A 20,923-nucleotide genomic window follows, 5' to 3' on the forward strand; every position below is an offset into this window, starting at 1 on the left:
GAAGACTATGCTCAAGCTATATCACCTGGAAGAGATTTATCTTGTTTCTCCAAAGGCTTGCAACTGGTTCCGTGGTGTAGTGGTTATCACGTCTGCTTAACACGCAGAAGGCCGCGAGTTCGAGCCTCGCCGGAACCTTATTTTTTCTTGGGGTTGCATTATATCTTGCAATAAGCACAACTCTCTTTCTCAACTTGAAACCTACCACAAGTGAAGCGGGCTTCTTACAGATTAATTCTTTCCTACTTCTCTCCCTTTAACATGTACGTGGGCCCTCAGCATATCCCCGGCTTGTGTTGTGTCAGTGTCAGCGACAGGTATAGGTCATTACAAATACGTGTGCCATGACAGCTAAGGTTCAGTGGTGTAGTGGTTATCACGTCTGCTTCACACGCAGAAGGCCGCGAGTTCGAGCCTCGCCTGAACCTTCCTTTGTTTTTACACCTCCATGAATTGTCGTTTTGCAATTCTTCCTTGCTGACAGATGTCAGAGCAGTTGTGTACTATATCCAATGCGTTATAAGACTCAGGGAGCGTTATATGAGGTTTGCTAACTGGCATTTATTGAGACAGATGAAAATGGGGTTGGCCAAACCACTCAGAATGCCTCTCTTCCCTCCATCTCTGCCACATGTGACTGAGAGGAACGGTCATCAAGAACCAGGGTTACTAACCTCAGATGGCACTCACCCTGGTTGGCTTCGCGCTCAGAAAGAGAGACTGTCTATCGTCCTCGTGGTTTGGTAGACTGTCAGTTTTACCTGAAGTCATGGCGATGCATACTATAGAAATGATCCCTAAAAGTATGATCTTAACTACTGCGGGCCGGATTTTGTACCTACTTCTTTTCAAAAGGCACGCCCGTGTGGTATGCAATAGCACCTATCGTTGTTGGTACACGTCTGGAAAAATCTCCAGCACGACAATCTGTCGTAGACAGGGCCACCTGTGTGCTCTTCGGATTCATTCCACGTTTGTGATTAACTGAAAAAAGCACATAGAGTACAGGCAATCTCAACTGATCAAGTGTTTTCTCAATGTAAATTGTTTTGTGATTACAGCGTATTGGTGGTTATCTCCCATTGACCGTGGGTATGATTGTGACTGTGACTGCTCCAGTGTCAACATCCAAGTTGGAAGAACCAGAAGGAGACTTGGTGTGATCGCACATCATTACACCTTAATTAGCCCCACCCAAATCCTCTTTATATAAGCTCCGACTCATGATTCCATTGTGCAAAGTTGTGTTTTTGGATATGTTCAAACCTTATTAATGTAAGGAAATGAAGTAGCAGAGAAAAATATGCTCAAGCTATATCACCTGGAAGAGATTTAGCTTGTTTCTCCAAAGGCTTGCAACTGGTTCCGTGGTGTAGTGGTTATCACGTCTGCTTAACACGCAGAAGGCCGCGAGTTCGAGCCTCGCCGGAACCTTATTTTTTCTTGGGGTTGCATTATATCTTGCAATAAGCACAACTCTCTTTCTCAACTTGAAACCTACCACAAGTGAAGCGGGCTTCTTACAGATTAATTCTTTCCTACTTCTCTCCCTTTAACATGTACGTGGGCCCTCAGCATATCCCCGGCTTGTGTTGTGTCAGTGTCAGCGACAGGTATAGGTCATTACAAATACGTGTGCCATGACAGCTAAGGTTCAGTGGTGTAGTGGTTATCACGTCTGCTTCACACTCAGAAGGCCGCGAGTTCGAGCCTCGACTGAACCTTCCTTTGTTTTTACACCTCCATGAATTGTCGTTTTGCAATTCTTCCTTGCTGACAGATGTCAGAGCAGTTGTGTACTATATCCAATGCGTTATAAGACTCAGGGAGCGTTATATGAGGTTTGCTAACTGGCATTTATTGAGACAGATGAAAATGGGGTTGGCCAAACCACTCAGAATGCCTCTCTTCCCTCCATCTCTGCCACATGTGACTGAGAGGAACGGTCATCAAGAACCAGGGTTACTAACCTCAGATGGCACTCACCCTGGTTGGCTTCGCGCTCAGAAAGAGAGACTGTCTATCGTCCTCGTGGTTTGGTAGACTGTCAGTTTTACCTGAAGTCATGGCGATGCATACTATAGAAATGATCCCTAAAAGTATGATCTTAACAACTGCGTGCCGGATTTTGTACCTACTTCTTTTCAAAAGGCACGCCCGTGTGGTATGCAATAGCACTTATCGTTGTTGGTACACGTCTGGAAAAATCTCCAGCACGACAATCTGTCGTAGACAGGGCCACCTGTGTGCTCTTCGGATTCATTCCACGTTTGTGATTAACTGAAAAAAGCACATAGAGTACAGGCAATCTCAACTGATCAAGTGTTTTCTCAATGTAAATTGTTTTGTGATTACAGCGTATTGGTGGTTATCTCCCATTGACCGTGGGTATGATTGTGACTGTGACTGCTCCAGTGTCAACATCCAAGTTGGAAGAACCAGAAGGAGACTTGGTGTGATCGCACATCATTACACCTTAATTAGCCCCACCCAAATCCTCTTTATATAAGCTCCGACTCATGATTCCATTGTGCAAAGTTGTGTTTTTGGATATGTTCAAACCTTATTAATGTAAGGAAATGAAGTAGCAGAGAAGACTATGCTCAAGCTATATCACCTGGAAGAGATTTATCTTGTTTCTCCAAAGGCTTGCAACTGGTTCCGTGGTGTAGTGGTTATCACGTCTGCTTAACACGCAGAAAGCCGCGAGTTCGAGCCTCGCCGGAACCTTATTTTTTCTTGGGGTTGCATTATATCTTGCAATAAGCACAACTCTCTTTCTCAACTTGAAACCTACCACAAGTGAAGCGGGCTTCTTACAGATTAATTCTTTCCTACTTCTCTCCCTTTAACATGTACGTGGGCCCTCAGCATATCCCCGGCTTGTGTTGTGTCAGTGTCAGCGACAGGTATAGGTCATTACAAATACGTGTGCCATGACAGCTAAGGTTCAGTGGTGTAGTGGTTATCACGTCTGCTTCACACGCAGAAGGCCGCGAGTTCGAGCCTCGCCTGAACCTTCCTTTGTTTTTACACCTCCATGAATTGTCGTTTTGCAATTCTTCCTTGCTGACAGATGTCAGAGCAGTTGTGTACTATATCCAATGCGTTATAAGACTCAGGGAGCGTTATATGAGGTTTGCTAACTGGCATTTATTGAGACAGATGAAAATGGGGTTGGCCAAACCACTCAGAATGCCTCTCTTCCCTCCATCTCTGCCACATGTGACTGAGAGGAACGGTCATCAAGAACCAGGGTTACTAACCTCAGATGGCACTCACCCTGGTTGGCTTCGCGCTCAGAAAGAGAGACTGTCTATCGTCCTCGTGGTTTGGTAGACTGTCAGTTTTACCTGAAGTCATGGCGATGCATACTATAGAAATGATCCCTAAAAGTATGATCTTAACTACTGCGGGCCGGATTTTGTACCTACTTCTTTTCAAAAGGCACGCCCGTGTGGTATGCAATAGCACCTATCGTTGTTGGTACACGTCTGGAAAAATCTCCAGCACGACAATCTGTCGTAGACAGGGCCACCTGTGTGCTCTTCGGATTCATTCCACGTTTGTGATTAACTGAAAAAAGCACATAGAGTACAGGCAATCTCAACTGATCAAGTGTTTTGTCAATGTAAATTGTTTTGTGATTACAGCGTATTGGTGGTTATCTCCCATTGACCGTGGGTATGATTGTGACTGTGACTGCTCCAGTGTCAACATCCAAGTTGGAAGAACCAGAAGGAGACTTGGTGTGATCGCACATCATTACACCTTAATTAGCCCCACCCAAATCCTCTTTATATAAGCTCCGACTCATGATTCCATTGTGCAAAGTTGTGTTTTTGGATATGTTCAAACCTTATTAATGTAAGGAAATGAAGTAGCAGAGAAAAATATGCTCAAGCTATATCACCTGGAAGAGATTTAGCTTGTTTCTCCAAAGGCTTGCAACTGGTTCCGTGGTGTAGTGGTTATCACGTCTGCTTAACACGCAGAAGGCCGCGAGTTCGAGCCTCGCCGGAACCTTATTTTTTCTTGGGGTTGCATTATATCTTGCAATAAGCACAACTCTCTTTCTCAACTTGAAACCTACCACAAGTGAAGCGGGCTTCTTACAGATTAATTCTTTCCTACTTCTCTCCCTTTAACATGTACGTGGGCCCTCAGCATATCCCCGGCTTGTGTTGTGTCAGTGTCAGCGACAGGTATAGGTCATTACAAATACGTGTGCCATGACAGCTAAGGTTCAGTGGTGTAGTGGTTATCACGTCTGCTTCACACTCAGAAGGCTGCGAGTTCGAGCCTCGCCTGAACCTTCCTTTGTTTTTACACCTCCATGAATTGTCGTTTTGCAATTCTTCCTTGCTGACAGATGTCAGAGCAGTTGTGTACTATATCCAATGCGTTATAAGACTCAGGGAGCGTTATATGAGGTTTGCTAACTGGCATTTATTGAGACAGATGAAAATGGGGTTGGCCAAACCACTCAGAATGCCTCTCTTCCCTCCATCTCTGCCACATGTGACTGAGAGGAACGGTCATCAAGAACCAGGGTTACTAACCTCAGATGGCACTCACCCTGGTTGGCTTCGCGCTCAGAAAGAGAGACTGTCTATCGTCCTCGTGGTTTGGTAGACTGTCAGTTTTACCTGAAGTCATGGCGATGCATACTATAGAAATGATCCCTAAAAGTATGATCTTAACTACTGCGGGCCGGATTTTGTACCTACTTCTTTTCAAAAGGCACGCCCGTGTGGTATGCAATAGCACTTATCGTTGTTGGTACACGTCTGGAAAAATCTCCAGCACGACAATCTGTCGTAGACAGGGCCACCTGTGTGCTCTTCGGATTCATTCCACGTTTGTGATTAACTGAAAAAAGCACATAGAGTACAGGCAATCTCAACTGATCAAGTGTTTTCTCAATGTAAATTGTTTTGTGATTACAGCGTATTGGTGGTTATCTCCCATTGACCGTGGGTATGATTGTGACTGTGACTGCTCCAGTGTCAACATCCAAGTTGGAAGAACCAGAAGGAGACTTGGTGTGATCGCACATCATTACACCTTAATTAGCCCCACCCAAATCCTCTTTATATAAGCTCCGACTCATGATTCCATTGTGCAAAGTTGTGTTTTTGGATATGTTCAAACCTTATTAATGTAAGGAAATGAAGTAGCAGAGAAGACTATGCTCAAGCTATATCACCTGGAAGAGATTTATCTTGTTTCTCCAAAGGCTTGCAACTGGTTCCGTGGTGTAGTGGTTATCACGTCTGCTTAACACGCAGAAGGCCGCGAGTTCGAGCCTCGCCGGAACCTTATTTTTTCTTGGGGTTGCATTATATCTTGCAATAAGCACAACTCTCTTTCTCAACTTGAAACCTACCACAAGTGAAGCGGGCTTCTTACAGATTAATTCTTTCCTACTTCTCTCCCTTTAACATGTACGTGGGCCCTCAGCATATCCCCGGCTTGTGTTGTGTCAGTGTCAGCGACAGGTATAGGTCATTACAAATACGTGTGCCATGACAGCTAAGGTTCAGTGGTGTAGTGGTTATCACGTCTGCTTCACACGCAGAAGGCCGCGAGTTCGAGCCTCGCCTGAACCTTCCTTTGTTTTTACACCTCCATGAATTGTCGTTTTGCAATTCTTCCTTGCTGACAGATGTCAGAGCAGTTGTGTACTATATCCAATGCGTTATAAGACTCAGGGAGCGTTATATGAGGTTTGCTAACTGGCATTTATTGAGACAGATGAAAATGGGGTTGGCCAAACCACTCAGAATGCCTCTCTTCCCTCCATCTCTGCCACATGTGACTGAGAGGAACGGTCATCAAGAACCAGGGTTACTAACCTCAGATGGCACTCACCCTGGTTGGCTTCGCGCTCAGAAAGAGAGACTGTCTATCGTCCTCGTGGTTTGGTAGACTGTCAGTTTTACCTGAAGTCATGGCGATGCATACTATAGAAATGATCCCTAAAAGTATGATCTTAACTACTGCGGGCCGGATTTTGTACCTACTTCTTTTCAAAAGGCACGCCCGTGTGGTATGCAATAGCACCTATCGTTGTTGGTACACGTCTGGAAAAATCTCCAGCACGACAATCTGTCGTAGACAGGGCCACCTGTGTGCTCTTCGGATTCATTCCACGTTTGTGATTAACTGAAAAAAGCACATAGAGTACAGGCAATCTCAACTGATCAAGTGTTTTGTCAATGTAAATTGTTTTGTGATTACAGCGTATTGGTGGTTATCTCCCATTGACCGTGGGTATGATTGTGACTGTGACTGCTCCAGTGTCAACATCCAAGTTGGAAGAACCAGAAGGAGACTTGGTGTGATCGCACATCATTACACCTTAATTAGCCCCACCCAAATCCTCTTTATATAAGCTCCGACTCATGATTCCATTGTGCAAAGTTGTGTTTTTGGATATGTTCAAACCTTATTAATGTAAGGAAATGAAGTAGCAGAGAAAAATATGCTCAAGCTATATCACCTGGAAGAGATTTAGCTTGTTTCTCCAAAGGCTTGCAACTGGTTCCGTGGTGTAGTGGTTATCACGTCTGCTTAACACGCAGAAGGCCGCGAGTTCGAGCCTCGCCGGAACCTTATTTTTTCTTGGGGTTGCATTATATCTTGCAATAAGCACAACTCTCTTTCTCAACTTGAAACCTACCACAAGTGAAGCGGGCTTCTTACAGATTAATTCTTTCCTACTTCTCTCCCTTTAACATGTACGTGGGCCCTCAGCATATCCCCGGCTTGTGTTGTGTCAGTGTCAGCGACAGGTATAGGTCATTACAAATACGTGTGCCATGACAGCTAAGGTTCAGTGGTGTAGTGGTTATCACGTCTGCTTCACACTCAGAAGGCTGCGAGTTCGAGCCTCGCCTGAACCTTCCTTTGTTTTTACACCTCCATGAATTGTCGTTTTGCAATTCTTCCTTGCTGACAGATGTCAGAGCAGTTGTGTACTATATCCAATGCGTTATAAGACTCAGGGAGCGTTATATGAGGTTTGCTAACTGGCATTTATTGAGACAGATGAAAATGGGGTTGGCCAAACCACTCAGAATGCCTCTCTTCCCTCCATCTCTGCCACATGTGACTGAGAGGAACGGTCATCAAGAACCAGGGTTACTAACCTCAGATGGCACTCACCCTGGTTGGCTTCGCGCTCAGAAAGAGAGACTGTCTATCGTCCTCGTGGTTTGGTAGACTGTCAGTTTTACCTGAAGTCATGGCGATGCATACTATAGAAATGATCCCTAAAAGTATGATCTTAACTACTGCGGGCCGGATTTTGTACCTACTTCTTTTCAAAAGGCACGCCCGTGTGGTATGCAATAGCACCTATCGTTGTTGGTACACGTCTGGAAAAATCTCCAGCACGACAATCTGTCGTAGACAGGGCCACCTGTGTGCTCTTCGGATTCATTCCACGTTTGTGATTAACTGAAAAAAGCACATAGAGTACAGGCAATCTCAACTGATCAAGTGTTTTGTCAATGTAAATTGTTTTGTGATTACAGCGTATTGGTGGTTATCTCCCATTGACCGTGGGTATGATTGTGACTGTGACTGCTCCAGTGTCAACATCCAAGTTGGAAGAACCAGAAGGAGACTTGGTGTGATCGCACATCATTACACCTTAATTAGCCCCACCCAAATCCTCTTTATATAAGCTCCGACTCATGATTCCATTGTGCAAAGTTGTGTTTTTGGATATGTTCAAACCTTATTAATGTAAGGAAATGAAGTAGCAGAGAAAAATATGCTCAAGCTATATCACCTGGAAGAGATTTAGCTTGTTTCTCCAAAGGCTTGCAACTGGTTCCGTGGTGTAGTGGTTATCACGTCTGCTTAACACGCAGAAGGCCGCGAGTTCGAGCCTCGCCGGAACCTTATTTTTTCTTGGGGTTGCATTATATCTTGCAATAAGCACAACTCTCTTTCTCAACTTGAAACCTACCACAAGTGAAGCGGGCTTCTTACAGATTAATTCTTTCCTACTTCTCTCCCTTTAACATGTACGTGGGCCCTCAGCATATCCCCGGCTTGTGTTGTGTCAGTGTCAGCGACAGGTATAGGTCATTACAAATACGTGTGCCATGACAGCTAAGGTTCAGTGGTGTAGTGGTTATCACGTCTGCTTCACACTCAGAAGGCTGCGAGTTCGAGCCTCGCCTGAACCTTCCTTTGTTTTTACACCTCCATGAATTGTCGTTTTGCAATTCTTCCTTGCTGACAGATGTCAGAGCAGTTGTGTACTATATCCAATGCGTTATAAGACTCAGGGAGCGTTATATGAGGTTTGCTAACTGGCATTTATTGAGACAGATGAAAATGGGGTTGGCCAAACCACTCAGAATGCCTCTCTTCCCTCCATCTCTGCCACATGTGACTGAGAGGAACGGTCATCAAGAACCAGGGTTACTAACCTCAGATGGCACTCACCCTGGTTGGCTTCGCGCTCAGAAAGAGAGACTGTCTATCGTCCTCGTGGTTTGGTAGACTGTCAGTTTTACCTGAAGTCATGGCGATGCATACTATAGAAATGATCCCTAAAAGTATGATCTTAACTACTGCGGGCCGGATTTTGTACCTACTTCTTTTCAAAAGGCACGCCCGTGTGGTATGCAATAGCACCTATCGTTGTTGGTACACGTCTGGAAAAATCTCCAGCACGACAATCTGTCGTAGACAGGGCCACCTGTGTGCTCTTCGGATTCATTCCACGTTTGTGATTAACTGAAAAAAGCACATAGAGTACAGGCAATCTCAACTGATCAAGTGTTTTGTCAATGTAAATTGTTTTGTGATTACAGCGTATTGGTGGTTATCTCCCATTGACCGTGGGTATGATTGTGACTGTGACTGCTCCAGTGTCAACATCCAAGTTGGAAGAACCAGAAGGAGACTTGGTGTGATCGCACATCATTACACCTTAATTAGCCCCACCCAAATCCTCTTTATATAAGCTCCGACTCATGATTCCATTGTGCAAAGTTGTGTTTTTGGATATGTTCAAACCTTATTAATGTAAGGAAATGAAGTAGCAGAGAAAAATATGCTCAAGCTATATCACCTGGAAGAGATTTATCTTGTTTCTCCAAAGGCTTGCAACTGGTTCCGTGGTGTAGTGGTTATCACGTCTGCTTAACACGCAGAAGGCCGCGAGTTCGAGCCTCGCCGGAACCTTATTTTTTCTTGGGGTTGCATTATATCTTGCAATAAGCACAACTCTCTTTCTCAACTTGAAACCTACCACAAGTGAAGCGGGCTTCTTACAGATTAATTCTTTCCTACTTCTCTCCCTTTAACATGTACGTGGGCCCTCAGCATATCCCCGGCTTGTGTTGTGTCAGTGTCAGCGACAGGTATAGGTCATTACAAATACGTGTGCCATGACAGCTAAGGTTCAGTGGTGTAGTGGTTATCACGTCTGCTTCACACGCAGAAGGCCGCGAGTTCGAGCCTCGCCTGAACCTTCCTTTGTTTTTACACCTCCATGAATTGTCGTTTTGCAATTCTTCCTTGCTGACAGATGTCAGAGCAGTTGTGTACTATATCCAATGCGTTATAAGACTCAGGGAGCGTTATATGAGGTTTGCTAACTGGCATTTATTGAGACAGATGAAAATGGGGTTGGCCAAACCACTCAGAATGCCTCTCTTCCCTCCATCTCTGCCACATGTGACTGAGAGGAACGGTCATCAAGAACCAGGGTTACTAACCTCAGATGGCACTCACCCTGGTTGGCTTCGCGCTCAGAAAGAGAGACTGTCTATCGTCCTCGTGGTTTGGTAGACTGTCAGTTTTACCTGAAGTCATGGCGATGCATACTATAGAAATGATCCCTAAAAGTATGATCTTAACTACTGCGGGCCGGATTTTGTACCTACTTCTTTTCAAAAGGCACGCCCGTGTGGTATGCAATAGCACCTATCGTTGTTGGTACACGTCTGGAAAAATCTCCAGCACGACAATCTGTCGTAGACAGGGCCACCTGTGTGCTCTTCGGATTCATTCCACGTTTGTGATTAACTGAAAAAAGCACATAGAGTACAGGCAATCTCAACTGATCAAGTGTTTTGTCAATGTAAATTGTTTTGTGATTACAGCGTATTGGTGGTTATCTCCCATTGACCGTGGGTATGATTGTGACTGTGACTGCTCCAGTGTCAACATCCAAGTTGGAAGAACCAGAAGGAGACTTGGTGTGATCGCACATCATTACACCTTAATTAGCCCCACCCAAATCCTCTTTATATAAGCTCCGACTCATGATTCCATTGTGCAAAGTTGTGTTTTTGGATATGTTCAAACCTTATTAATGTAAGGAAATGAAGTAGCAGAGAAAAATATGCTCAAGCTATATCACCTGGAAGAGATTTAGCTTGTTTCTCCAAAGGCTTGCAACTGGTTCCGTGGTGTAGTGGTTATCACGTCTGCTTAACACGCAGAAGGCCGCGAGTTCGAGCCTCGCCGGAACCTTATTTTTTCTTGGGGTTGCATTATATCTTGCAATAAGCACAACTCTCTTTCTCAACTTGAAACCTACCACAAGTGAAGCGGGCTTCTTACAGATTAATTCTTTCCTACTTCTCTCCCTTTAACATGTACGTGGGCCCTCAGCATATCCCCGGCTTGTGTTGTGTCAGTGTCAGCGACAGGTATAGGTCATTACAAATACGTGTGCCATGACAGCTAAGGTTCAGTGGTGTAGTGGTTATCACGTCTGCTTCACACTCAGAAGGCTGCGAGTTCGAGCCTCGCCTGAACCTTCCTTTGTTTTTACACCTCCATGAATTGTCGTTTTGCAATTCTTCCTTGCTGACAGATGTCAGAGCAGTTGTGTACTATATCCAATGCGTTATAAGACTCAGGGAGCGTTATATGAGGTTTGCTAACTGGCATTTATTGAGACAGATGAAAATGGGGTTGGCCAAACCACTCAGAATGCCTCTCTTCCCTCCATCTCTGCCACATGTGACTGAGAGGAACGGTCATCAAGAACCAGGGTTACTAACCTCAGATGGCACTCACCCTGGTTGGCTTCGCGCTCAGAAAGAGAGACTGTCTATCGTCCTCGTGGTTTGGTAGACTGTCAGTTTTACCTGAAGTCATGGCGATGCATACTATAGAAATGATCCCTAAAAGTATGATCTTAACTACTGCGGGCCGGATTTTGTACCTACTTCTTTTCAAAAGGCACGCCCGTGTGGTATGCAATAGCACCTATCGTTGTTGGTACACGTCTGGAAAAATCTCCAGCACGACAATCTGTCGTAGACAGGGCCACCTGTGTGCTCTTCGGATTCATTCCACGTTTGTGATTAACTGAAAAAAGCACATAGAGTACAGGCAATCTCAACTGATCAAGTGTTTTCTCAATGTAAATTGTTTTGTGATTACAGCGTATTGGTGGTTATCTCCCATTGACCGTGGGTATGATTGTGACTGTGACTGCTCCAGTGTCAACATCCAAGTTGGAAGAACCAGAAGGAGACTTGGTGTGATCGCACATCATTACACCTTAATTAGCCCCACCCAAATCCTCTTTATATAAGCGCCGACTCATGATTCCATTGTGCAAAGTTGTGTTTTTGGATATGTTCAAACCTTATTAATGTAAGGAAATGAAGTAGCAGAGAAGACTATGCTCAAGCTATATCACCTGGAAGAGATTTAGCTTGTTTCTCCAAAGGCTTGCAACTGGTTCCGTGGTGTAGTGGTTATCACGTCTGCTTAACACGCAGAAGGCCGCGAGTTCGAGCCTCGCCGGAACCTTATTTTTTCTTGGGGTTGCATTATATCTTGCAATAAGCACAACTCTCTTTCTCAACTTGAAACCTACCACAAGTGAAGCGGGCTTCTTACAGATTAATTCTTTCCTACTTCTCTCCCTTTAACATGTACGTGGGCCCTCAGCATATCCCCGGCTAGTGTTGTGTCAGTGTCAGCGACAGGTATAGGTCATTACAAATACGTGTGCCATGACAGCTAAGGTTCAGTGGTGTAGTGGTTATCACGTCTGCTTCACACTCAGAAGGCTGCGAGTTCGAGCCTCGCCTGAACCTTCCTTTGTTTTTACACCTCCATGGATTGTCGTTTTGCAATTCTTCCTTGCTGACAGATGTCAGAGCAGTTGTGTACTATATCCAATGCGTTATAAGACTCAGGGAGCGTTATATGAGGTTTGCTAACTGGCATTTATTGAGACAGATGAAAATGGGGTTGGCCAAACCACTCAGAATGCCTCTCTTCCCTCCATCTCTGCCACATGTGACTGAGAGGAACGGTCATCAAGAACCAGGGTTACTAACCTCAGATGGCACTCACCCTGGTTGGCTTCGCGCTCAGAAAGAGAGACTGTCTATCGTCCTCGTGGTTTGGTAGACTGTCAGTTTTACCTGAAGTCATGGCGATGCATACTATAGAAATGATCCCTAAAAGTATGATCTTAACAACTGCGTGCCGGATTTTGTACCTACTTCTTTTCAAAAGGCACGCCCGTGTGGTATGCAATAGCACCTATCGTTGTTGGTACACGTCTGGAAAAATCTCCAGCACGACAATCTGTCGTAGACAGGGCCACCTGTGTGCTCTTCGGATTCATTCCACGTTTGTGATTAACTGAAAAAAGCACATAGAGTACAGGCAATCTCAACTGATCAAGTGTTTTGTCAATGTAAATTGTTTTGTGATTACAGCGTATTGGTGGTTATCTCCCATTGACCGTGGGTATGATTGTGACTGTGACTGCTCCAGTGTCAACATCCAAGTTGGAAGAACCAGAAGGAGACTTGGTGTGATCGCACATCATTACACCTTAATTAGCCCCACCCAAATCCTCTTTATATAAGCTCCGACTCATGATTCCATTGTGCAAAGTTGTGTTTTTGGATATGTTCAAACCTTATTAATGTAAGGAAATGAAGTAGCAGAGAAAAATATGCTCAAGCTATATCACCTGGAAGAGATTTAGCTTGTTTCTCCAAAGGCTTGCAACTGGTTCCGTGGTGTAGTGGTTATCACGTCTGCTTAACACGCAGAAGGCCGCGAGTTCGAGCCTCGCCGGAACCTTATTTTTTCTTGGGGTTGCATTATATCTTGCAATAAGCACAACTCTCTTTCTCAACTTGAAACCTACCACAAGTGAAGCGGGCTTCTTACAGATTAATTCTTTCCTACTTCTCTCCCTTTAACATGTACGTGGGCCCTCAGCATATCCCCGGCTTGTGTTGTGTCAGTGTCAGCGACAGGTATAGGTCATTACAAATACGTGTGCCATGACAGCTAAGGTTCAGTGGTGTAGTGGTTATCACGTCTGCTTCACACTCAGAAGGCTGCGAGTTCGAGCCTCGCCTGAACCTTCCTTTGTTTTTACACCTCCATGGATTGTCGTTTTGCAATTCTTCCTTGCTGACAGATGTCAGAGCAGTTGTGTACTATATCCAATGCGTTATAAGACTCAGGGAGCGTTATATGAGGTTTGCTAACTGGCATTTATTGAGACAGATGAAAATGGGGTTGGCCAAACCACTCAGAATGCCTCTCTTCCCTCCATCTCTGCCACATGTGACTGAGAGGAACGGTCATCAAGAACCAGGGTTACTAACCTCAGATGGCACTCACCCTGGTTGGCTTCGCGCTCAGAAAGAGAGACTGTCTATCGTCCTCGTGGTTTGGTAGACTGTCAGTTTTACCTGAAGTCATGGCGATGCATACTATAGAAATGATCCCTAAAAGTATGATCTTAACAACTGCGTGCCGGATTTTGTACCTACTTCTTTTCAAAAGGCACGCCCGTGTGGTATGCAATAGCACCTATCGTTGTTGGTACACGTCTGGAAAAATCTCCAGCACGACAATCTGTCGTAGACAGGGCCACCTGTGTGCTCTTCGGATTCATTCCACGTTTGTGATTAACTGAAAAAAGCACATAGAGTACAGGCAATCTCAACTGATCAAGTGTTTTGTCAATGTAAATTGTTTTGTGATTACAGCGTATTGGTGGTTATCTCCCATTGACCGTGGGTATGATTGTGACTGTGACTGCTCCAGTGTCAACATCCAAGTTGGAAGAACCAGAAGGAGACTTGGTGTGATCGCACATCATTACACCTTAATTAGCCCCACCCAAATCCTCTTTATATAAGCTCCGACTCATGATTCCATTGTGCAAAGTTGTGTTTTTGGATATGTTCAAACCTTATTAATGTAAGGAAATGAAGTAGCAGAGAAAAATATGCTCAAGCTATATCACCTGGAAGAGATTTAGCTTGTTTCTCCAAAGGCTTGCAACTGGTTCCGTGGTGTAGTGGTTATCACGTCTGCTTAACACGCAGAAGGCCGCGAGTTCGAGCCTCGCCGGAACCTTATTTTTTCTTGGGGTTGCATTATATCTTGCAATAAGCACAACTCTCTTTCTCAACTTGAAACCTACCACAAGTGAAGCGGGCTTCTTACAGATTAATTCTTTCCTACTTCTCTCCCTTTAACATGTACGTGGGCCCTCAGCATATCCCCGGCTTGTGTTGTGTCAGTGTCAGCGACAGGTATAGGTCATTACAAATACGTGTGCCATGACAGCTAAGGTTCAGTGGTGTAGTGGTTATCACGTCTGCTTCACACTCAGAAGGCTGCGAGTTCGAGCCTCGCCTGAACCTTCCTTTGTTTTTACACCTCCATGAATTGTCGTTTTGCAATTCTTCCTTGCTGACAGATGTCAGAGCAGTTGTGTACTATATCCAATGCGTTATAAGACTCAGGGAGCGTTATATGAGGTTTGCTAACTGGCATTTATTGAGACAGATGAAAATGGGGTTGGCCAAACCACTCAGAATGCCTCTCTTCCCTCCATCTCTGCCACATGTGACTGAGAGGAACGGTCATCAAGAACCAGGGTTACTAACCTCAGATGGCACTCACCCTGGTTGGCTTCGCGCTCAGAAAGAGAGACTGTCTATCGTCCTCGTGGTTTGGTAGACTGTCAGTTTTACCTGAAGTCATGGCGATGCATACTATAGAAATGATCCCTAAAAGTATGATCTTAACTACTGCGGGCCGGATTTTGTACCTACTTCTTTTCAAAAGGCACGCCCGTGTGGTATGCAATAGCACCTATCGTTGTTGGTACACGTCTGGAAAAATCTCCAGCACGACAATCTGTCGTAGACAGGGCCACCTGTGTGCTCTTCGGATTCATTCCACGTTTGTGATTAACTGAAAAAAGCACATAGAGTACAGGCAATCTCAACTGATCAAGTGTTTTCTCAATGTAAATTGTTTTGTGATTACAGCGTATTGGTGGTTATCTCCCATTGACCGTGGGTATGATTGTGACTGTGACTGCTCCAGTGTCAACATCCAAGTTGGAAGAACCAGAAGGAGACTTGGTGTGATCGCACATCATTACACCTTAATTAGCCCCACCCAAATCCTCTTTATATAAGCTCCGACTCATGATTCCATTGTGCAAAGTTGTGTTTTTGGATATGTTCAAACCTTATTAATGTAAGGAAATGAAGTAGCAGAGAAGACTATGCTCAAGCTATATCACCTGGAAGAGATTTAGCTTGTTTCTCCAAAGGCTTGCAACTGGTTCCGTGGTGTAGTGGTTATCACGTCTGCTTAACACGCAGAAGGCCGCGAGTTCGAGCCTCGCCGGAACCTTATTTTTTCTTGGGGTTGCATTATATCTTGCAATAAGCACAACTCTCTTTCTCAACTTGAAACCTACCACAAGTGAAGCGGGCTTCTTACAGATTAATTCTTTCCTACTTCTCTCCCTTTAACATGTACGTGGGCCCTCAGCATATCCCCGGCTTGTGTTGTGTCAGTGTCAGCGACAGGTATAGGTCATTACAAATACGTGTGCCATGACAGCTAAGGTTCAGTGGTGTAGTGGTTATCACGTCTGCTTCACACTCAGAAGGCTGCGAGTTCGAGCCTCGCCTGAACCTTCCTTTGTTTTTACACCTCCATGAATTGTCGTTTTGCAATTCTTCCTTGCTGACAGATGTCAGAGCAGTTGTGTACTATATCCAATGCGTTATAAGACTCAGGGAGCGTTATATGAGGTTTGCTAACTGGCATTTATTGAGACAGATGAAAATGGGGTTGGCCAAACCACTCAGAATGCCTCTCTTCCCTCCATCTCTGCCACATGTGACTGAGAGGAACGGTCATCAAGAACCAGGGTTACTAACCTCAGATGGCACTCACCCTGGTTGGCTTCGCGCTCAGAAAGAGAGACTGTCTATCGTCCTCGTGGTTTGGTAGACTGTCAGTTTTACCTGAAGTCATGGCGATGCATACTATAGAAATGATCCCTAAAAGTATGATCTTAACAACTGCGTGCCGGATTTTGTACCTACTTCTTTTCAAAAGGCACGCCCGTGTGGTATGCAATAGCACCTATCGTTGTTGGTACACGTCTGGAAAAATCTCCAGCACGACAATCTGTCGTAGACAGGGCCACCTGTGTGCTCTTCGGATTCATTCCACGTTTGTGATTAACTGAAAAAAGCACATAGAGTACAGGCAATCTCAACTGATCAAGTGTTTTGTCAATGTAAATTGTTTTGTGATTACAGCGTATTGGTGGTTATCTCCCATTGACCGTGGGTATGATTGTGACTGTGACTGCTCCAGTGTCAACATCCAAGTTGGAAGAACCAGAAGGAGACTTGGTGTGATCGCACATCATTACACCTTAATTAGCCCCACCCAAATCCTCTTTATATAAGCTCCGACTCATGATTCCATTTTGCAAAGTTGTGTTTTTGGATATGTTCAAACCTTATTAATGTAAGGAAATGAAGTAGCAGAGAAGAACATGCTCAAGCTATATCACCTGGAAGAGATTTAGCTTGTTTCTCCAAAGGCTTGCAACTGGTTCCGTGGTGTAGTGGTTATCACGTCTGCTTAACACGCAGAAGGCCGCGAGTTCGAGCCTCGCCGGAACCTTATTTTTACTTGGGGTTGCATTATATCTTGCAATAAGCACAACTCTCTTTCTCAACTTGAAACCTACCACAAGTGAAGCGGGCTTCTTACAGATTAATTCTTTCCTACTTCTCTCCCTTTAACATGTACGTGGGCCCTCAGCATATCCCCGGCTTGTGTTGTGTCAGTGTCAGCGACAGGTATAGGTCATTACAAATACGTGTGCCATGACAGCTAAGGTTCAGTGGTGTAGTGGTTATCACGTCTGCTTCACACGCAGAAGGCCGCGAGTTCGAGCCTCGACTGAACCTTCCTTTGTTTTTACACCTCCATGAATTGTCGTTTTGCAATTCTTCCTTGCTGACAGATGTCAGAGCAGTTGTGTACTATATCCAATGCGTTATAAGACTCAGGGAGCGTTATATGAGGTTTGCTAACTGGCATTTATTGAGACAGATGAAAATGGGGTTGGCCAAACCACTCAGAATGCCTCTCTTCCCTCCATCTCTGCCACATGTGACTGAGAGGAACGGTCATCAAGAACCAGGGTTACTAACCTCAGATGGCACTCACCCTGGTTGGCTTCGCGCTCAGAAAGAGAGACTGTCTATCGTCCTCGTGGTTTGGTAGACTGTCAGTTTTACCTGAAGTCATGGCGATGCATACTATAGAAATGATCCCTAAAAGTATGATCTTAACTACTGCGGGCCGGATTTTGTACCTACTTCTTTTCAAAAGGCACGCCCGTGTGGTATGCAATAGCACCTATCGTTGTTGGTACACGTCTGGAAAAATCTCCAGCACGACAATCTGTCGTAGACAGGGCCACCTGTGTGCTCTTCGGATTCATTCCACGTTTGTGATTAACTGAAAAAAGCACATAGAGTACAGGCAATCTCAACTGATCAAGTGTTTTCTCAATGTAAATTGTTTTGTGATTACAGCGTATTGGTGGTTATCTCCCATTGACCGTGGGTATGATTGTGACTGTGACTGCTCCAGTGTCAACATCCAAGTTGGAAGAACCAGAAGGAGACTTGGTGTGATCGCACATCATTACACCTTAATTAGCCCCACCCAAATCCTCTTTATATAAGCTCCGACTCATGATTCCATTGTGCAAAGTTGTGTTTTTGGATATGTTCAAACCTTATTAATGTAAGGAAATGAAGTAGCAGAGAAGACTATGCTCAAGCTATATCACCTGGAAGAGATTTAGCTTGTTTCTCCAAAGGCTTGCAACTGGTTCCGTGGTGTAGTGGTTATCACGTCTGCTTAACACGCAGAAGGCCGCGAGTTCGAGCCTCGCCGGAACCTTATTTTTTCTTGGGGTTGCATTATATCTTGCAATAAGCACAACTCTCTTTCTCAACTTGAAACCTACCACAAGTGAAGCGGGCTTCTTACAGATTAATTCTTTCCTACTTCTCTCCCTTTAACATGTACGTGGGCCCTCAGCATATCCCCGGCTTGTGTTGTGTCAGTGTCAGCGACAGGTATAGGTCATTACAAATACGTGTGCCATGACAGCTAAGGTTCAGTGGTGTAGTGGTTATCACGTCTGCTTCACACGCAGAAGGCCGCGAGTTCGAGCCTCGCCTGAAACTTCCTTTGTTTTTACACCTCCATGAATTGTCGTTTTGCAATTCTTCCTTGCTGACAGATGTCAGAGCAGTTGTGTACTATATCCAATGCGTTATAAGACTCAGGGAGCGTTATATGAGGTTTGCTAACTGGCATTTATTGAGACAGATGAAAATGGGGTTGGCCAAACCACTCAGAATGCCTCTCTTCCCTCCATCTCTGCCACATGTGACTGAGAGGAACGGTCATCAAGAACCAGGGTTACTAACCTCAGATGGCACTCACCCTGGTTGGCTTCGCGCTCAGAAAGAGAGACTGTCTATCGTCCTCGTGGTTTGGTAGACTGTCAGTTTTACCTGAAGTCATGGCGATGCATACTATAGAAATGATCCCTAAAAGTATGATCTTAACTACTGCGGGCCGGATTTTGTACCTACTTCTTTTCAAAAGGCACGCCCGTGTGGTATGCAATAGCACCTATCGTTGTTGGTACACGTCTGGAAAAATCTCCAGCACGACAATCTGTCGTAGACAGGGCCACCTGTGTGCTCTTCGGATTCATTCCACGTTTGTGATTAACTGAAAAAAGCACATAGAGTACAGGCAATCTCAACTGATCAAGTGTTTTGTCAATGTAAATTGTTTTGTGATTACAGCGTATTGGTGGTTATCTCCCATTGACCGTGGGTATGATTGTGACTGTGACTGCTCCAGTGTCAACATCCAAGTTGGAAGAACCAGAAGGAGACTTGGTGTGATCGCACATCATTACACCTTAATTAGCCCCACCCAAATCCTCTTTATATAAGCTCCGACTCATGATTCCATTGTGCAAAGTTGTGTTTTTGGATATGTTCAAACCTTATTAATGTAAGGAAATGAAGTAGCAGAGAAAAATATGCTCAAGCTATATCACCTGGAAGAGATTTAGCTTGTTTCTCCAAAGGCTTGCAACTGGTTCCGTGGTGTAGTGGTTATCACGTCTGCTTAACACGCAGAAGGCCGCGAGTTTGAGCCTCGCCGGAACCTTATTTTTTCTTGGGGTTGCATTATATCTTGCAATAAGCACAACTCTCTTTCTCAACTTGAAACCTACCACAAGTGAAGCGGGCTTCTTACAGATTAATTCTTTCCTACTTCTCTCCCTTTAACATGTACGTGGGCCCTCAGCATATCCCCGGCTTGTGTTGTGTCAGTGTCAGCGACAGGTATAGGTCATTACAAATACGTGTGCCATGACAGCTAAGGTTCAGTGGTGTAGTGGTTATCACGTCTGCTTCACACGCAGAAGGCCGCGAGTTCGAGCCTCGCCTGAACCTTCCTTTGTTTTTACACCTCCATGAATTGTCGTTTTGCAATTCTTCCTTGCTGACAGATGTCAGAGCAGTTGTGTACTATATCCAATGCGTTATAAGACTCAGGGAGCGTTATATGAGGTTTGCTAACTGGCATTTATTGAGACAGATGAAAATGGGGTTGGCCAAACCACTCAGAATGCCTCTCTTCCCTCCATCTCTGCCACATGTGACTGAGAGGAACGGTCATCAAGAACCAGGGTTACTAACCTCAGATGGCACTCACCCTGGTTGGCTTCGCGCTCAGAAAGAGAGACTGTCTATCGTCCTCGTGGTTTGGTAGACTGTCAGTTTTACCTGAAGTCATGGCGATGCATACTATAGAAATGATCCATAAAAGTATGATCTTAACTACTGCGGGCCGGATTTTGTACCTACTTCTTTTCAAAAGGCACGCCCGTGTGGTATGCAATAGCACCTATCGTTGTTGGTACACGTCTGGAAAAATCTCCAGCACGACAATCTGTCGTAGACAGGGCCACCTGTGTGCTCTTCGGATTCATTCCACGTTTGTGATTAACTGAAAAAAGCACATAGAGTACAGGCAATCTCAACTGATCAAGTGTTTTGTCAATGTAAATTGTTTTGTGATTACAGCGTATTGGTGGTTATCTCCCATTGACCGTGGGTATGATTGTGACTGTGACTGCTCCAGTGTCAACATCCAAGTTGGAAGAACCAGAAGGAGACTTGGTGTGATCGCACATCATTACACCTTAATTAGCCCCACCCAAATCCTCTTTATATAAGCTCCGACTCATGATTCCAATGTGCAAAGTTGTGTTTTTGGATATGTTCAAACCTTATTAATGTAAGGAAATGAAGTAGCAGAGAAAAATATGCTCAAGCTATATCACCTGGAAGAGATTTAGCTTGTTTCTCCAAAGGCTTGCAACTGGTTCCGTGGTGTAGTGGTTATCACGTCTGCTTAACACGCAGAAGGCCGCGAGTTTGAGCCTCGCCGGAACCTTATTTTTTCTTGGGGTTGCATTATATCTTGCAATAAGCACAACTCTCTT

The 20,923-nt window shown here is 44.7% G+C and overlaps 49 non-coding genes across 49 annotated transcripts; 33 read left to right on the forward strand and 16 right to left on the reverse strand.

Annotated features, from left to right (window-relative positions):
• Positions 1-65: 65 nt before the first annotated feature.
• Trnav-aac (transfer RNA valine (anticodon AAC)) lies at positions 66-138 on the forward strand. Its single transcript has one exon. It is a non-coding gene; the product is annotated as a tRNA-Val (tRNA).
• A 217-nt stretch (positions 139-355) lies between these two features.
• On the forward strand, positions 356-428 carry Trnav-cac (transfer RNA valine (anticodon CAC)). The gene has a single exon. It is a non-coding gene; the product is annotated as a tRNA-Val (tRNA).
• Positions 429-593: 165 nt separating this feature from the next.
• On the reverse strand, positions 594-813 carry LOC137274974 (small nucleolar RNA U3). The gene has a single exon (XR_010956305.1). It is a non-coding gene; the product is annotated as a small nucleolar RNA U3 (small nucleolar RNA).
• A 548-nt stretch (positions 814-1,361) lies between these two features.
• Trnav-aac (transfer RNA valine (anticodon AAC)) lies at positions 1,362-1,434 on the forward strand. Its single transcript has one exon. It is a non-coding gene; the product is annotated as a tRNA-Val (tRNA).
• A 217-nt stretch (positions 1,435-1,651) lies between these two features.
• Trnav-cac (transfer RNA valine (anticodon CAC)) lies at positions 1,652-1,724 on the forward strand. The gene has a single exon. It is a non-coding gene; the product is annotated as a tRNA-Val (tRNA).
• A 165-nt stretch (positions 1,725-1,889) lies between these two features.
• LOC137274975 (small nucleolar RNA U3) lies at positions 1,890-2,109 on the reverse strand. Its single transcript, XR_010956306.1, has one exon. It is a non-coding gene; the product is annotated as a small nucleolar RNA U3 (small nucleolar RNA).
• A 548-nt stretch (positions 2,110-2,657) lies between these two features.
• Positions 2,658-2,730, forward strand: Trnav-aac (transfer RNA valine (anticodon AAC)). Its single transcript has one exon. It is a non-coding gene; the product is annotated as a tRNA-Val (tRNA).
• A 217-nt stretch (positions 2,731-2,947) lies between these two features.
• Positions 2,948-3,020, forward strand: Trnav-cac (transfer RNA valine (anticodon CAC)). Its single transcript has one exon. It is a non-coding gene; the product is annotated as a tRNA-Val (tRNA).
• Positions 3,021-3,185: 165 nt separating this feature from the next.
• On the reverse strand, positions 3,186-3,405 carry LOC137274977 (small nucleolar RNA U3). The gene has a single exon (XR_010956308.1). It is a non-coding gene; the product is annotated as a small nucleolar RNA U3 (small nucleolar RNA).
• Positions 3,406-3,953: 548 nt separating this feature from the next.
• Trnav-aac (transfer RNA valine (anticodon AAC)) lies at positions 3,954-4,026 on the forward strand. Its single transcript has one exon. It is a non-coding gene; the product is annotated as a tRNA-Val (tRNA).
• A 217-nt stretch (positions 4,027-4,243) lies between these two features.
• Positions 4,244-4,316, forward strand: Trnav-cac (transfer RNA valine (anticodon CAC)). The gene has a single exon. It is a non-coding gene; the product is annotated as a tRNA-Val (tRNA).
• Positions 4,317-4,481: 165 nt separating this feature from the next.
• On the reverse strand, positions 4,482-4,701 carry LOC137274978 (small nucleolar RNA U3). The gene has a single exon (XR_010956309.1). It is a non-coding gene; the product is annotated as a small nucleolar RNA U3 (small nucleolar RNA).
• Positions 4,702-5,249: 548 nt separating this feature from the next.
• On the forward strand, positions 5,250-5,322 carry Trnav-aac (transfer RNA valine (anticodon AAC)). The gene has a single exon. It is a non-coding gene; the product is annotated as a tRNA-Val (tRNA).
• A 217-nt stretch (positions 5,323-5,539) lies between these two features.
• Positions 5,540-5,612, forward strand: Trnav-cac (transfer RNA valine (anticodon CAC)). Its single transcript has one exon. It is a non-coding gene; the product is annotated as a tRNA-Val (tRNA).
• A 165-nt stretch (positions 5,613-5,777) lies between these two features.
• LOC137274979 (small nucleolar RNA U3) lies at positions 5,778-5,997 on the reverse strand. The gene has a single exon (XR_010956310.1). It is a non-coding gene; the product is annotated as a small nucleolar RNA U3 (small nucleolar RNA).
• A 548-nt stretch (positions 5,998-6,545) lies between these two features.
• On the forward strand, positions 6,546-6,618 carry Trnav-aac (transfer RNA valine (anticodon AAC)). The gene has a single exon. It is a non-coding gene; the product is annotated as a tRNA-Val (tRNA).
• Positions 6,619-6,835: 217 nt separating this feature from the next.
• On the forward strand, positions 6,836-6,908 carry Trnav-cac (transfer RNA valine (anticodon CAC)). The gene has a single exon. It is a non-coding gene; the product is annotated as a tRNA-Val (tRNA).
• A 165-nt stretch (positions 6,909-7,073) lies between these two features.
• On the reverse strand, positions 7,074-7,293 carry LOC137274980 (small nucleolar RNA U3). The gene has a single exon (XR_010956311.1). It is a non-coding gene; the product is annotated as a small nucleolar RNA U3 (small nucleolar RNA).
• Positions 7,294-7,841: 548 nt separating this feature from the next.
• Trnav-aac (transfer RNA valine (anticodon AAC)) lies at positions 7,842-7,914 on the forward strand. Its single transcript has one exon. It is a non-coding gene; the product is annotated as a tRNA-Val (tRNA).
• A 217-nt stretch (positions 7,915-8,131) lies between these two features.
• Trnav-cac (transfer RNA valine (anticodon CAC)) lies at positions 8,132-8,204 on the forward strand. The gene has a single exon. It is a non-coding gene; the product is annotated as a tRNA-Val (tRNA).
• Positions 8,205-8,369: 165 nt separating this feature from the next.
• Positions 8,370-8,589, reverse strand: LOC137274983 (small nucleolar RNA U3). The gene has a single exon (XR_010956312.1). It is a non-coding gene; the product is annotated as a small nucleolar RNA U3 (small nucleolar RNA).
• A 548-nt stretch (positions 8,590-9,137) lies between these two features.
• Trnav-aac (transfer RNA valine (anticodon AAC)) lies at positions 9,138-9,210 on the forward strand. Its single transcript has one exon. It is a non-coding gene; the product is annotated as a tRNA-Val (tRNA).
• A 217-nt stretch (positions 9,211-9,427) lies between these two features.
• On the forward strand, positions 9,428-9,500 carry Trnav-cac (transfer RNA valine (anticodon CAC)). Its single transcript has one exon. It is a non-coding gene; the product is annotated as a tRNA-Val (tRNA).
• Positions 9,501-9,665: 165 nt separating this feature from the next.
• On the reverse strand, positions 9,666-9,885 carry LOC137274984 (small nucleolar RNA U3). Its single transcript, XR_010956313.1, has one exon. It is a non-coding gene; the product is annotated as a small nucleolar RNA U3 (small nucleolar RNA).
• Positions 9,886-10,433: 548 nt separating this feature from the next.
• On the forward strand, positions 10,434-10,506 carry Trnav-aac (transfer RNA valine (anticodon AAC)). The gene has a single exon. It is a non-coding gene; the product is annotated as a tRNA-Val (tRNA).
• Positions 10,507-10,723: 217 nt separating this feature from the next.
• Trnav-cac (transfer RNA valine (anticodon CAC)) lies at positions 10,724-10,796 on the forward strand. The gene has a single exon. It is a non-coding gene; the product is annotated as a tRNA-Val (tRNA).
• Positions 10,797-10,961: 165 nt separating this feature from the next.
• On the reverse strand, positions 10,962-11,181 carry LOC137274985 (small nucleolar RNA U3). The gene has a single exon (XR_010956314.1). It is a non-coding gene; the product is annotated as a small nucleolar RNA U3 (small nucleolar RNA).
• A 548-nt stretch (positions 11,182-11,729) lies between these two features.
• Trnav-aac (transfer RNA valine (anticodon AAC)) lies at positions 11,730-11,802 on the forward strand. The gene has a single exon. It is a non-coding gene; the product is annotated as a tRNA-Val (tRNA).
• A 217-nt stretch (positions 11,803-12,019) lies between these two features.
• Trnav-cac (transfer RNA valine (anticodon CAC)) lies at positions 12,020-12,092 on the forward strand. The gene has a single exon. It is a non-coding gene; the product is annotated as a tRNA-Val (tRNA).
• A 165-nt stretch (positions 12,093-12,257) lies between these two features.
• LOC137274986 (small nucleolar RNA U3) lies at positions 12,258-12,477 on the reverse strand. Its single transcript, XR_010956315.1, has one exon. It is a non-coding gene; the product is annotated as a small nucleolar RNA U3 (small nucleolar RNA).
• Positions 12,478-13,025: 548 nt separating this feature from the next.
• Positions 13,026-13,098, forward strand: Trnav-aac (transfer RNA valine (anticodon AAC)). The gene has a single exon. It is a non-coding gene; the product is annotated as a tRNA-Val (tRNA).
• A 217-nt stretch (positions 13,099-13,315) lies between these two features.
• Positions 13,316-13,388, forward strand: Trnav-cac (transfer RNA valine (anticodon CAC)). The gene has a single exon. It is a non-coding gene; the product is annotated as a tRNA-Val (tRNA).
• Positions 13,389-13,553: 165 nt separating this feature from the next.
• LOC137274987 (small nucleolar RNA U3) lies at positions 13,554-13,773 on the reverse strand. The gene has a single exon (XR_010956316.1). It is a non-coding gene; the product is annotated as a small nucleolar RNA U3 (small nucleolar RNA).
• Positions 13,774-14,321: 548 nt separating this feature from the next.
• Trnav-aac (transfer RNA valine (anticodon AAC)) lies at positions 14,322-14,394 on the forward strand. The gene has a single exon. It is a non-coding gene; the product is annotated as a tRNA-Val (tRNA).
• A 217-nt stretch (positions 14,395-14,611) lies between these two features.
• Trnav-cac (transfer RNA valine (anticodon CAC)) lies at positions 14,612-14,684 on the forward strand. The gene has a single exon. It is a non-coding gene; the product is annotated as a tRNA-Val (tRNA).
• Positions 14,685-14,849: 165 nt separating this feature from the next.
• LOC137274988 (small nucleolar RNA U3) lies at positions 14,850-15,069 on the reverse strand. The gene has a single exon (XR_010956317.1). It is a non-coding gene; the product is annotated as a small nucleolar RNA U3 (small nucleolar RNA).
• Positions 15,070-15,617: 548 nt separating this feature from the next.
• On the forward strand, positions 15,618-15,690 carry Trnav-aac (transfer RNA valine (anticodon AAC)). The gene has a single exon. It is a non-coding gene; the product is annotated as a tRNA-Val (tRNA).
• A 217-nt stretch (positions 15,691-15,907) lies between these two features.
• Trnav-cac (transfer RNA valine (anticodon CAC)) lies at positions 15,908-15,980 on the forward strand. The gene has a single exon. It is a non-coding gene; the product is annotated as a tRNA-Val (tRNA).
• Positions 15,981-16,145: 165 nt separating this feature from the next.
• LOC137274990 (small nucleolar RNA U3) lies at positions 16,146-16,365 on the reverse strand. Its single transcript, XR_010956319.1, has one exon. It is a non-coding gene; the product is annotated as a small nucleolar RNA U3 (small nucleolar RNA).
• Positions 16,366-16,913: 548 nt separating this feature from the next.
• On the forward strand, positions 16,914-16,986 carry Trnav-aac (transfer RNA valine (anticodon AAC)). Its single transcript has one exon. It is a non-coding gene; the product is annotated as a tRNA-Val (tRNA).
• Positions 16,987-17,203: 217 nt separating this feature from the next.
• Positions 17,204-17,276, forward strand: Trnav-cac (transfer RNA valine (anticodon CAC)). Its single transcript has one exon. It is a non-coding gene; the product is annotated as a tRNA-Val (tRNA).
• A 165-nt stretch (positions 17,277-17,441) lies between these two features.
• On the reverse strand, positions 17,442-17,661 carry LOC137274991 (small nucleolar RNA U3). Its single transcript, XR_010956320.1, has one exon. It is a non-coding gene; the product is annotated as a small nucleolar RNA U3 (small nucleolar RNA).
• A 548-nt stretch (positions 17,662-18,209) lies between these two features.
• Trnav-aac (transfer RNA valine (anticodon AAC)) lies at positions 18,210-18,282 on the forward strand. The gene has a single exon. It is a non-coding gene; the product is annotated as a tRNA-Val (tRNA).
• A 217-nt stretch (positions 18,283-18,499) lies between these two features.
• Positions 18,500-18,572, forward strand: Trnav-cac (transfer RNA valine (anticodon CAC)). The gene has a single exon. It is a non-coding gene; the product is annotated as a tRNA-Val (tRNA).
• Positions 18,573-18,737: 165 nt separating this feature from the next.
• LOC137274992 (small nucleolar RNA U3) lies at positions 18,738-18,957 on the reverse strand. The gene has a single exon (XR_010956321.1). It is a non-coding gene; the product is annotated as a small nucleolar RNA U3 (small nucleolar RNA).
• A 548-nt stretch (positions 18,958-19,505) lies between these two features.
• On the forward strand, positions 19,506-19,578 carry Trnav-aac (transfer RNA valine (anticodon AAC)). The gene has a single exon. It is a non-coding gene; the product is annotated as a tRNA-Val (tRNA).
• A 217-nt stretch (positions 19,579-19,795) lies between these two features.
• On the forward strand, positions 19,796-19,868 carry Trnav-cac (transfer RNA valine (anticodon CAC)). Its single transcript has one exon. It is a non-coding gene; the product is annotated as a tRNA-Val (tRNA).
• Positions 19,869-20,033: 165 nt separating this feature from the next.
• LOC137275223 (small nucleolar RNA U3) lies at positions 20,034-20,253 on the reverse strand. The gene has a single exon (XR_010956539.1). It is a non-coding gene; the product is annotated as a small nucleolar RNA U3 (small nucleolar RNA).
• Positions 20,254-20,801: 548 nt separating this feature from the next.
• Positions 20,802-20,874, forward strand: Trnav-aac (transfer RNA valine (anticodon AAC)). The gene has a single exon. It is a non-coding gene; the product is annotated as a tRNA-Val (tRNA).
• Positions 20,875-20,923: the final 49 nt, after the last annotated feature.

This window comes from Haliotis asinina, chromosome 2 (genome assembly GCF_037392515.1).
Source record: "Haliotis asinina isolate JCU_RB_2024 chromosome 2, JCU_Hal_asi_v2, whole genome shotgun sequence".
Classification (NCBI taxonomy): domain Eukaryota; kingdom Metazoa; phylum Mollusca; class Gastropoda; order Lepetellida; family Haliotidae; genus Haliotis; species Haliotis asinina.